The sequence below is a fragment of the Dermacentor silvarum genome, chromosome 5 (genome assembly GCF_013339745.2).
Source record: "Dermacentor silvarum isolate Dsil-2018 chromosome 5, BIME_Dsil_1.4, whole genome shotgun sequence".
In the NCBI taxonomy this organism is placed as follows: domain Eukaryota; kingdom Metazoa; phylum Arthropoda; class Arachnida; order Ixodida; family Ixodidae; genus Dermacentor; species Dermacentor silvarum.
In genome coordinates, this window is record NC_051158.1 from 79,250,194 (window position 1) to 79,262,980 (window position 12,787).

At 47.3% G+C, this 12,787-nt stretch overlaps 1 non-coding gene across 1 annotated transcript; it reads right to left on the bottom strand.

Annotated features, from left to right (window-relative positions):
• Nucleotides 1–12,268: 12,268 nt before the first annotated feature.
• Trnaf-gaa (transfer RNA phenylalanine (anticodon GAA)) lies at nt 12,269–12,342 on the bottom strand. Its single transcript has one exon. It is a non-coding gene; the product is annotated as a tRNA-Phe (tRNA).
• Nucleotides 12,343–12,787: the final 445 nt, after the last annotated feature.

Here is a 12,787-nt window from a genome sequence, read left to right on the forward strand (position 1 = left end):
TACCCGCACTATCTGATTGGCATTCTACAAAAGGAGCTTCTTGTCTACAGACGTCGTCAACAAAGGCTTCACTTCTCGAACGCTCGTTCAACCGTTTGAACGGAGGCTCACCACCGTCATCCATGGAAATTGAACTTCACGATTGTCTGCTGGTTCCCGGCTTCGGAGGCGAAAGTCGCTCTACACGAGAACTGTCGGCAGAGGTGAAGCTTGCAGATTCATCGTTGGAGAAGGAAGGCCAACAAGCTGCGCGAGTCCTAGCTCATTCATTATCTTGTTGTATTCCTTTCTTAAGTCTCGACATTTCCTCCACTTGGAGGGCATGATGAGCGAGAGGGATGAGTCAGATGCCGAAACCGCAATGCTGTAGCCCGTGCCGAAAAACGCGAGACGACGGCGAGACGAAAGCGTGGACAGCAGCAGTGCAGTGGGGCAGTCAGTCACAGCAAGGAGCAGCCGACCTGCCAACGCATGAGCCGAATTGAATCGAACCATTGAGGAAGAAAATTTTTTCCTGGAGGAAGAAAAATTTCTTCCTCCATGAAGGAAGTTTTTATTGCGATAGCAATTATATGGACACTTCAAGCAGATTTCTGGCGTCGTCGGCGTGAGGTTCCGTATAAAGTCCAAGGGCGATAAAATCTTGCAACCGGGCGCAAGGGGAACTGGCGACGCAATCTTCCACGCGAAAGGAGCAAAGCGGGAAGGAAGCGCGGAAGGGAGGGGGGCGGGGAGGCGACTTCTACTCTGCCAACAAATGCGTTCATGTACTTTGCGCTTGGTTCTTTATTATGTTTGCGCCGGTACGGGCTGCCGGTGTTGTCGCTCGCACCGTATCTTGCTAGCGACCTCCAAACGGCTCTGACCTTTGTATGCTGTGCATTCGGCCGCTCAGTTTTCCCTTGAAGCGATAAACCGCACGAACCTTCGCTCGCTCGCTGCGGCAGCTGCGCTTGCTGCCAGCGTTTTGACAGTGGTTGTCTGCGGTCATCGAGTGTGATTTATTCATGTGTGCTTGTGCGCGCTGACACCACGCTGGTTAATTCAGTTAGTAGTGAATGTGTCCAACTTTATGCAGCCGATAAAGCTACTATCCCTACTCCGAATAGCTCTCTGCTAATTCGCTATCGCCATTGATGTTTCGCCTTTCGGGCGAAACTGCCACATTTTTTTTCCGTTCTTCCATGAAGCGAACGGATTTTTTAAAGGCCCGTTCGATTCGCCTGCACCACTGTGAACCAGTTCGCGCACCGATTCACGAAAAGCGCGGCACACGAAACAAATGCCGAAGTGCTGACCCGGTGCAGGTGTGTGTTTTGTCCGACCAATGTGCACGGCTTGCGTTAAATAGGTCTTGAGCTGCTGGTGTAATCGGCTTCGGAGACGTTAATATACCCGCGCTTGCCTAGACACGGCAGATAGCCTTAAGCTGGGTTTTAACGGCGATTGTGCATGTGTGCTGTGTCGTCTGCTGCGCTGCTGCTTCGCACCTGTACCACAGTCTATTAGAATATAAGGTATGTGTACATTCTAGGACACTGTACCTGCACGACTGCACAAAGTCGGCACCGACAGTAGACAGGGCGCAGCAAAATCGCGAACCAGCCCTGCACCTTTCCTGCATATTTTGAAACGAACGGCGGGTTTCTCATAGAGTGTTCAAGGGCACCATTGCTGCACCGCTGAAACGAATCAGCTGTTAATACAGGTGAATAGAACGTGTCAAAGCTACGTTCGATTCACCTACACCACCTGCAAACCGTAGCGAAACAGCCACTAGTACACTCTACAGCCACGGAAAGCCGGATTGCGGATCGAATTAATACAAACATTAGTATACATTTTTTTCGTTTTTGTCATTCAATGATTCTGGTGCGACCCACGCGACTTGACGCGCTTCCCGGTATGCTTGTTTTTATTGCGTATCATCCGCCGTAATTAGTTAAATAATAATGTACTTTTGCACTGGCGATTCGAGAGGTGACTCAAAAAAGAAAAAAGAGAGCGTCGGTTCCTCGATTTCGACTCTCTCCTTTCGTCCCGGAATTTGCGCCATCGCCATCGACGACAGCCTTGCCTTGTGCGCAACGTGGTAACCGAGGAGACTGAAGTCAACGTGTGCGTGAGTATGCATTTTTTAATACGAGAGTTTTCTTGTCGTGATTGTACCTTATATGCATTCTCATCTACGGGTCAACGTCATGTGCGAGTATTTGCGTAGTTAATGGCGCGTGCCAAATATGCAGCGAGCGCACGTGTGGCTAGTCCGATCGGTCGCGTACTACGTGCGCTCGAGATGAGTTCAATCATGCGCGCATGTTATATACTCCGGAATGGCATTGACTAGACCGCTTTTTTTGATGTACAGAAAGACGCTGGGCGTAGATTTCATGCACGACTTGCCCGATATAGCTACACTATAGATCTTGAATGAGGTCTGTCGGGGATCTATGCGTGTGTTACCCGGCCACAAGCACTTCATCTCCTGCATCGTTTAGGGCAGCGGAGTCTACACGCAACCGTGCCGGCCAGGAAATAAATTACCCGTTTTCGCGAGAAATTCCGACGTCACTGCTGCGGTGGTGCCAAACAAAGCCATGTGGATTCTATGCGAACATTAAAGCACCTGAAAAAGATACTAAGAGACTTATTCTTTAGTGCTCGGCGTGGCCTAATGGCTCCCTGTTCGTCCAGTACGAGTGGTGCGTGTTAGTGCCACAATATGAGATGATGTAAGACTTCGCTTCAGCCACGTGTTGTTCACAACTTAGCCTAAACTTTCACCGCCTTCCGCTAGCTTTGCTCTCCATGGGAGACGAGCTTAATTGTACCTCGTGCAAAAGGATACATGCTCTAATGAAACCGCCGATTTCGCATGCTTGCACAGAAAGCTCCAGCCTTATGCAGTGGATCGACCACATGAATCAAACAGCGCATGTAAATAGCGGAGCGCTTGTGGCACACATGGATCTTTAGCAAAACCTCTAAAACAGATTCGGTGCATAGAAAAAAACCTCAATTGCAGCGTGCCCCGTACTAGACGCGGAGACTAGGCGCAGAATGGCTCCTTATACGCGCGGCGATTCTGATGTCATGCCAGCTTCCTTAGGCAGAAATTATGAGATAATGTGCAGCAGTCAACACGCTTCTCGGGAAGTCATGAGGTGGTTTACGTCAGTAGTAATAGTTCTGCACCTAACTTTTGCACCAATTGCTTATTCGTGACAGTCGCGTTTCCACACAGACGATTTTTGTTCTTCGTGAGACTGAAATTTCATTACATATACAAAATTCATGGGTGTTAAGTTTCGTTAAGCAGCTGGTCAGGGAGGTTTGCCGCATGTTGCCTGCTCCTGGAACATGTGGCAAACCTCCCTGACCAGCTGCTTTCTGCAGCTGCCAGCAGGCAGCGACACAAGTTTATGCTAGTGCTCTCGTTGCAGCAGGTCACATCCCCACAAGTGAAGGCAGATTTTCACTTTTTTTTTCTAAAAACACCAGGCAATTAACTGTGGTAAGTGTCATACTCAATGAAGGCGACCCCAAAATGTGATCGTTGAGCAAACTGGAACAACTTGGTATTGATTCATGGTAAATAAGGAACAGCGCGCTGAAAACGTAGAAGAAGGGAGATTTGACACACCACAAGTGCTGACTTTCAACTGGAAAACTTATTGAATGAACGAGTTTATGAACACTTGAGCTGTGCATGCACTTGCAAGCCAGTGAACAATTCATGACATGCACTCGTGGTTAGATCAGGTGATACTAAACAAGAATGAATTAAAAAAAACATCACACTGCTCGGCTGTCAACGATTTTCGGGGTCTAGAAAGGAAATTTCTCTTTCTTGGAAGAATATTGTAGGCTGACTAATGCAACCTGGTCCTGCTTTCTGTATTCTATAGGCCTCGCAAATTTCATGAGTCAATTGGTCTGTGTGGCGAAAAAGATTCTCGGTCTGAGAGAATTCTGCAGTGCACCCGAATTGCCAAAAGCGAGGCGCAAACAGTGCATTTTGGTGCTCCCTGAGGCGCACGTTTACACACCGCCCTGATTGTCCCACGTACACTCGGCCACAGGTGAGGGGGTTGCTGTACACGATTGCAGTGGCGCAAGGCACACACATATTAGTGTGCCTTACAGGGCAGACTTTTTTTGCAGTTGCACCTTTCTCCACACATTTTGTAACTGCTGTGCAGATGCTACCCACTTTCTGGCTGAAAAAAAAATCTATGCCATGCCACGATCCCCTCCGCCCCCCCCCCCCTTTTTTTGTTTCAACCTGTGCGAACGCTAGTGTCCATAGCATGCTTCAATTCTTGCACGAACTTTCCACAAGACAGCATGCTATTGGCGTCTTAAGGAAAGCTTGTGCGAAGAGTAAAGTTTGGAGAGTAAAGATGCGGCACCAAGAAGCAAGCCGTTAGCCATACATCCACTAGCGTTCGCACAGGTTGAAGGGGGGCGGGGGGTCTTGGCATGGCATAGATTTGTTTTGTTCTTTTCAGCCAGAAAGAAAGTAGGTAGCGTCTACCCTGTAAGGCACACTAACGTGTGTTTGCCTTGCGCCACTGCCATCATGTACAGGATCCCCCTCACCTGTGGCCGAGTGTACGTGGGACAATCGGGGCAGTGTGTAAACGTGGGCCTCAGGGAGCACCAAAATGCACTGTTTGCGCCTTGCATTTCGCAATGCATTGCCATGACTGAGAGTGCACTGCAGAATTATGTCGCACCGAGATTTTTTTTCGCCTCACAGACCAATTGACGCATGGAATTTGCGAGGCCTATCGAATACAGAAAGCAGGACCAGGTTGCATTAGTCAGCCTGCAATAGTCTTCTTAGAAGAAATTTCCTTTTTAGACCACGCAAATTGTTGACAGCGGAGCAGCGCGATGGTTTTTATTTTTATTTATTCATTATTGTTTATTATCACCTGATCTAACCACGAGTGCATGTCATAAATTGTTCACTGCCTTCCAGGTGTATGTGCAGTTCAACTGTTCATGAACTCGTTCATTCAATAAACTTACCAGTTGAAAGTCCGCACTTGGGGTGTGTCTACGTCTCCCTACGCTTTCAGGACACTGTTCCTTATTTACCATGAATAAGAGGCCTATCACATGGCTTTCTATTATTGTATGGGTTTCATGGTATTGAAATGCAGTCCACATTTTTCTGTTATTTTTTTACCTTACAATATGCTGATAAGCCTTCGTTTGTAGTGAAAGTGGCACTGCCTTTGTTTTTGATGAGTTGGCTTGGTAAGTCTATCGACAGAATAATGATAACGGGGGCCAGGCAGCCATGATGTAGGTGTGTATTTGGGGGAAAAACGCTGTACAAATGTAAGAAGGTCTGTACGACATTGCAAACTTATTGTACCAGCTTTATATCTTCAAAAGTGGTTGAAAAGGCCAAAATGTAGGCAGTTAACTGCAATTGCACTCAGTCCTGTGAAGCAGAATGATAGGCTGCTTTCACAATTTGCGAAGCTGCAGGTGCAAACATTGCTGAGGGTTAACTTTTGGTTACCATAAAACTACGTCTTTAAAAACTGGTTGTCAGTCGCTTTAACGCAAAATGTGAAGGTCTCAAAATATCATGTCGGTATGCCTTTAAGCTGTTTTGTGCCACACGTATGTAGATCTGGCTTTCCTGCACTCTAATGTCACATCCCCTAATTATGCATTGGGAATTTGCATGGGAGTAGAGTTGGTGCGCTTACAAGTGATAGTGAAAGCTTGGAGAGGTAGTTACTATGAAACATAGTTACTGTGCTAAGGGTTATGAAACACAAACATGAAATGCACAGAACAGACCAGACCTGATGCACTTCGTGTTTGTGTTTATTCCAGTAACGCTAAGGTGTTGTAGAGCACATTTACAATTAAAGGGCATTGCGTCACAAACCTCTTCCAGCAAAAATGTTTTGCTTTGCACTCAGCTAAAAATTCACTTCACTTGGCAATAAATTAAATTCTGGTAGTATTGGGTAGATTTTTCAACTTGAAAACATTGCCGCATACAATGCTCATTTCCACATCTCTGGCAATGTTTGTCTTTTGCAGCGCAAGCACCTCCTGCAAATAGGAGGGAAGTCATTGTGCGAGGTGGCATCGTATGCCATGAAGGCTGTAATGGCGCACCCCGTCCAAGTGCTTTACAGCCTTCATAGCAGGAAGGGGAAGAGGGCATTCATCAATTTGAAGTTATGCCGGATAGTCACAGGTAAAGCTTCCTCAGTCATCCTTTCGCATTGTTGAAGTATTGTGTGTACAGCCGAACTCCTCTACAGCGAAATGGCTTGCATAACAAGAGGTTGACCTTGCCAAAATCGTGTCTTTCATATAAATTGTCAGCTTCTACAACGAAGAAATTTGGGCGTCCCTGTTGGCTGATTTCATTTTTTACAATGAAAGCCACATACTCAGTCACCACTGCCCTTGCAGAAATTGCGAACGTGTGCTCTGCACTAGCACCAATGGCAGCTTAGGTGAATTGCTTGACGAGCATGCCGATGAATTGCATCACACCAGGCAGCTTACACGTTTAGCATCAGCGGGTGAGACAGTTGAATATGTCTCGGTTAGTAAAGACATGGTGTGATCATCACTGATGACGTTAACGCTATGTTAGGGTGAAAAAACAAGAATGTCAACGAAGGCAACAGGGATGAAGATCCTGTAAATGGATCAAGAATTTTCATGGCGGGGAAGGCGATAGCATTTAATTATCCGCAGCATTACTTTGCGTATCCTGCATTTCGCCGCTGAGCATGCTGTGAACCTCGGATTCAATAAGGTTGGCTGCGGTTGCAAATTCTGTCAGATAAACTGTGTGCTAAAGACTTAGCAACTTATTTCACTAAGTCTCTTGAAGGTTTTCTTTTATTGCGACAGCAATTATATGGACACTCAAAAGCAGATTTCTGCCGTCGGCGTCGCCGTCGCCGTTGCCGTCGCCGTCGCCGTCGCCGTGAGGTTCCGTATGACGTCAATGGAGATGAAATCGTCGCCGCGCGCCCAACGCTGTATGTGCGAGTGAAAGGGCGCGAGGGACGCGCGCTTTCACGGGGAGTGAACGCACGGCGGAGAACAAACGCGCGTTCTGCGCTGTGCGCTGGGCTGCAGAAGTAGGCGTCTCTTTCCTCCTCTACAATCACCATATATGTAGAGTAAACGTACCTTCTTCCGACGCGCGAGAGGCCGTGGGGGAGGGGAGGGAGGGGGAGGGAAGGGAGGCGACGTTTAGCTGCGGCACCAAGTGCCGATTTATATCAGAGGTTCCGGCAACAGTCACCAACGCTGCACGCATTTTGAGCGAACGCGGGCAAAACGCCGACGGCGTCGACAACAGTTCTGCGTGTTGCCGGTGCTGCTGCATGCCCAAGTTTATACAGCTGATAAAGCTGCTATCATTACTCCGTATGTCTTCATTACTGTCTATCATTACTCCGTAGCTGTCTTCAAATTTGCTATCGCAATTGATGCTTCGCCTTTCAGGTGAAACTGCGACAACTTTTTTGTTGAATGTGTTTGCCTGCTCTATTGTGGGTGATCTTTACGGTGCATGCTGTATGTACTAATTGTGGTCTTTGCATGTTTGTGTGCAGAGTTCATCTGTGCGAAAGGGGGGGGGGCGACCTGACACAAGCACAGGACTTCATTAAGTGGTTGCCAGGGTCTGTGGACAGCGGTGGTGGCAGGAAGAGGCGTTTCACAGAAGTGTTTGCAGCAGAGCAGCCCGATGATCCCTCCCTTCAGGGCAGGAATCATTGCCTGCCCACTGCTGCCCTCTCCCTGCCCCACCCTTGCCCTCAGGTCCCTGGCAAGTCCACCGTCGGCCCCTCCTGTCCGGCTGCTGCTGCCCCTACTCCTTCCCCTGCTGTAGCCCCTGCCCCTCCTCCTGCTGCTGCCCCTGGAGCTGAGCACCCCTACTGATGCCTGCATCAGTTCAAGAATTGTATTGTAAATAGTAAAATAGTACTGTAAATAGTATACTTAATAAATTATATTTTCGTTTACGCTTTGCGTGTGTCTGCAGGAAGTTTCATTCCCGCACTTATTTCCATCACATTTTCTTCACTACTAATTGTATAGGCAGTAAGCTAGCCTACAAGCAACACAATGGCTAAGTACAGGTTATGCTTGAAACACACTGGATGCAAAATGGCTGAGCACCGGTTATTCTTGAAACTCATTGGGTACAAAATGGCTAAGCACTGGGTATTCTTGAAACACGTTGGATACAGAATGGCTGAGCGCTGGGTATTCTTGGAACACTTTGGATACAGAATGGCTGAGCACTGGATGTTCTTGAAACATGTTGGATACAGAATGGCTGAGCACTGGACGTTCTTGAAAGACTGGATACAGGATGGCTGTGCACTGGCTCTATGCTTGAACTACATTGGATTCTACAATGGCAAACTGTACGGCCAATCTTGGCTCGAACAGTGGGTGAACCTTGGATCGGGTTGCACTTTGCCATGATGCCAGGATTGGGCCAAAGTTCGTACCAACTTCTGCGAGCATTGGACCATGCTTGGCCCAGTGCTGTCGTGCTGCCTGGGGTTATACGGGAGTATGTCGTTTTGCTCGACGTATCTAGTGAGTCTGTTGAGAATAACGTGCTCCATAGCTTTACCTAGGCACGATGTAAGAGGGATTGGACGGAGGTTATCCAGATAGAGCGGTTTGCCCGGTTTGGGTATGAGAATGGAGTTGGCCATCTTCCATTCCTCTGGATAGTCTCCATTTCTCCACAACTCGTTGAAATGACCCGTCAAGAAAGTGATCGAGGCGTCGTCTAGATTCATTAAGAGTTTATTGGTAATACCGTCGGTCCGGCTGCCGATCTACTAAAGAGACCATGGAGTGCGGCCCGTACTTCACCCTCGGTGAAATCGCACCCATCTCGTTATGAAATTGGACATGTATGCGATAGGCAATGAGGTAAAAGTAGCCACACACCGCAGTGCCACAACAGAGACGAACCATGTATGAGACGTATGTGCAGCCGGGTTCCTCTCTAACGCAGCCATCTGGACGCGCTGGGTTATGCAGTGGCCCCACCGCAAAATGAGCTCGTGGCACTTGTGTGAATATGCATTCAGGGAAGTTTGAGCATATATGACGTGAATTCAATGCCGTCTAAGGACCAGATAAATCTTAAAAGCTGTTATTGCCATTAAAGAGTAGCACACATACATAGGACATAGTTACCCAGTTGGCGTCAAATAGGTTCACTGAATAGCGGCACATAAGCAGTGGCACATACTCAGTAACACAAGTCGGCGCAAAACCGGCTGGCTGATGAGGGGAACAGGGGCCTGTGTCACATACCCACTGACCCAAGATCGTCGCGCGGTTGGTTTTGAACCCGGTTACCTCAGCATAGCAGCCCGATGCTCAACTGATCAGAGCGTGGACTTCCTTGTTAACCAAATTGGCGAAAGAACAGTTAGAGACACGGACACACAGACACAGACAGATAGATAGATAGAAAGATAGATAGATAGATAGATAGATAGATAGATAGATAGATGAAGAGAAGCAGGTGAAGTACCCTAAGAATGTAACAGAAATAAAGGGCACTAAAGGCCAATACTAAGTCAAGCTAATGTGATGAATTAGTGCTCGAGTATCTTTAAGGCGTGAATTTTATCACGAGCAGAGCCTTAATAATGGAGAAATTGAGGTAGATACAGGACACGGTTAGAGACTCCCCCGGGACATTCAAGTACTGGCCCCATGACGAAGGCACTCATTTAAATTGTCACTAGTATTCAACCCCTCGTTATAAAAATAAATCACTGCATGTTATTATAGGGCGAAAGAAAATGTTACTTGACGAGTTGTATTTCCACAGCTACCTTGCTTCTCCACAAGAAAAGTATAAAGATACCTGTCAACAAAGGGGTCAGGTAAGGAGACACAATCTCTCCAATGCTATCACTGCATGTTTAGAAAAAGTATTCAAGCTCTTAGACTGGGAAGGCTTAGGTTTGAGGATCAACGGCAAACATCTCAGCAACCTTCGGTTTGCAGATGACATTGTCCTATTCAGCAATAATGGGGACGAATTACAAAAAATGATTGAGGACAATAACCGAGAAAATGTAAAATTGGGGTTCAATATTAAAATGCAGAAGACAACGATAATGTTCAATAGACTGGCAATGAAACAAGAATTCAGGATCGCCAGTAAGCCTCAAGAGTCTCTAAAGGAGTACGTTCACTAGGTCAGTTACTCACAGTCACAGGGGACACTGATCATGAGAACGAAGTTTACAGAATAAAATTGGGCTGGAGTGCAAACGGCCGGCACTACCAAATCATGACTGGGAGCTTACCACTGTCATTGAAAAAAAAAAGTTTACAATCATTGCATTCTATCGGTGCTAACATATGGGCAGAAACTTGGAGGCTAACAAAGAATCTCGAAAACAAGTTAAAGGTTGCACAAAGGGAGCTGGAATGAAAAATGTTACGCCTAACGTTAAGACACAGCAAGAGAGCGGTGTCGATCAGAGGAGAAAACGTGGATAGACGATATTCTAGCTGACATTAAGAGGGGAAAATGCAGCTGGGCAGGGCATGTAATGCGTAGGATGGATAAGCGGTGGACCATTAGGGTTACATAGCGGATACCAAGAGAAGCGAAGCGCAGTCGAGGACGGCAGAAAACTAGGTGTGGTGATGAAGTAAGGAAATTGGCAGGCGCAAGTTGGAATCAGCTACCGCAAGGCTTATTCCAACTTGGTTAATTGGAGATCGCAGGGAGAGGTTCTCGCCCTGAATTGGACATAAATATAGGCTGATGATGATGATCATTTCATTTTTAGGGGAAAAAATCTCATTGACATTACAATATTGACAACGACACTGCCGGTCGGAAGGTTTCGATTTCGCTCCAATGTCTGCATCTCGCGCTTTCGTTTTTCAATAGTTCCGTTATCGCGTAGTGCTGCGCTTGTTTTACTGGCTTGCGAAACTCACTCAAACTGCGAGTAGCAGAGAATTACACTTTCATGTGAAGTCGCGGGATGCCCGAACGGTCCACGCCACTTCACCGAAAATTGTTGCACCGTCTATCGGGCGCCATTTTACTCACCGGCGACAGCCAAAATCGGTGATGGCGTATGCAACGTCACCACTACCCTGCTGGCATGGCGAGAGATTTTAATTGTCATAAAGGTATGCGGAGTCTTCTGATGCAATTTTCTCGTAAAAAAAGTATTTTTTTTTGCACGAAACAAGTGTTGCGGGGTTTTTGGAATGGTACTTAGACAGCTCCCGTCGACTTAGTATTGGACTTTAGTGTCTCTTTAAACCTTGTGGGACACAATGAATGAACTGAACCTAGTGGTGCTAATTTCGAAAGTAAGTGACGTAGTGCGGGGTTTCGGCGCAACAGTCACCAAGCAATCAACTGAAGGGGTTAGTGAACTCGGAAACATTTCCGGAAAATGCAGATGGCACTCCACATTCTGCCTGAGCTTGAAAGGCTGAGGTGTGAAATTGAAATGGCAGCGGTCGCGGCACAGAATTTTAAGGTCTTTGACGTCAACCGGCAAGGGCAACGAGCGAGCCGCGACGTCGCTTTTGTGCGTCACGCGATAATGTAGAGGAAGAATGTAGTTGCGCCGGTGGGACCTCTATTGACTGAAAGAGCAGGTCGCTTTTTACAACGAAGCTTTTTATGGCTACCCCGGCAAACGTTCTGCGTCTAGGCGTGTACACCGCCGCGTCGACAAAAAAAAAAACAAAAAAACAAATTCGCTTCCTGACCTAAGGTAATTTTGAGTTTCGTATAACATAATTATGTGTTCTTCTTCTGTCTGGGGTTTTACGTGCCAAAACCAGTTTTGATTATGAGGCACGCCGTAGTGGCGGGCACCGGATTAATTTTGACCACCTGGGGTTCTTTAACGTGTACTAAAACGTAAGCACACGGGAGTTTTTGCATTTCGCCTCCATCAAAATGCGGCCGCCGCGGCCGGGATTTCATCCCGCGATCTCGTGCTCAGCAGCGCAACACCTTAGGTGACTGAGCCACCACGGCGGGTAATTATGTGTTCTCGTATGTTCAAATTACAATCCGATGCCATCATGTGTGCATGTTTTTGTAATTCGTAGTTCACAAATATTGTGACACACTTTAAAGAGAAACTGAGACATCCACCCAAATGTAGCAATTGCTACAATGGAAACCCAACCGGGTTCCTCGAAAGAAAGCATCGCAGTTGAAGAAAAATTCGCCCTGATCCGGGACTCGAACCCGGGACCACCGCCTTTTCGGGGCAGCCGCTCTACCATCTGAGCTAACCAGGTGGCTAGCAGATGGCAGGGCGAAGTCGAATTTGTCGACAACTCGAAGCAAAGGCAAGTGTATGACGTAATAGTTCAGCGGAAATCCGCTAGGTGGAGATAAGTAATTAAAGAGAAACTGAGACATCCACCCAAATGTAGCAATTGCTACAATGGAAACCCAACCGGCTTCCTCGAAAGAAAGCCTCGCAGTTGAAGAAAAATTTGTCCTGGTCCGGGACAATGGAGCAGTTGCTACATTTAGGTGGATGTCTCAGTTTCTCTTTAATTACTTATCTCCACCTAGCGGATGTCCGCTGAACTATTACGTCATACACTTGCCTTTGCTTCGAGTTGTCGACAAATTCGACTTCGCCCTGCCATCTGCTAGCCACCTGGTTAGCTCAGATGGTAGAGCGGCTGCCCCGGAAAGGCGGTGGTCCCGGGTTCGAGTCCCGGACCAGGACGA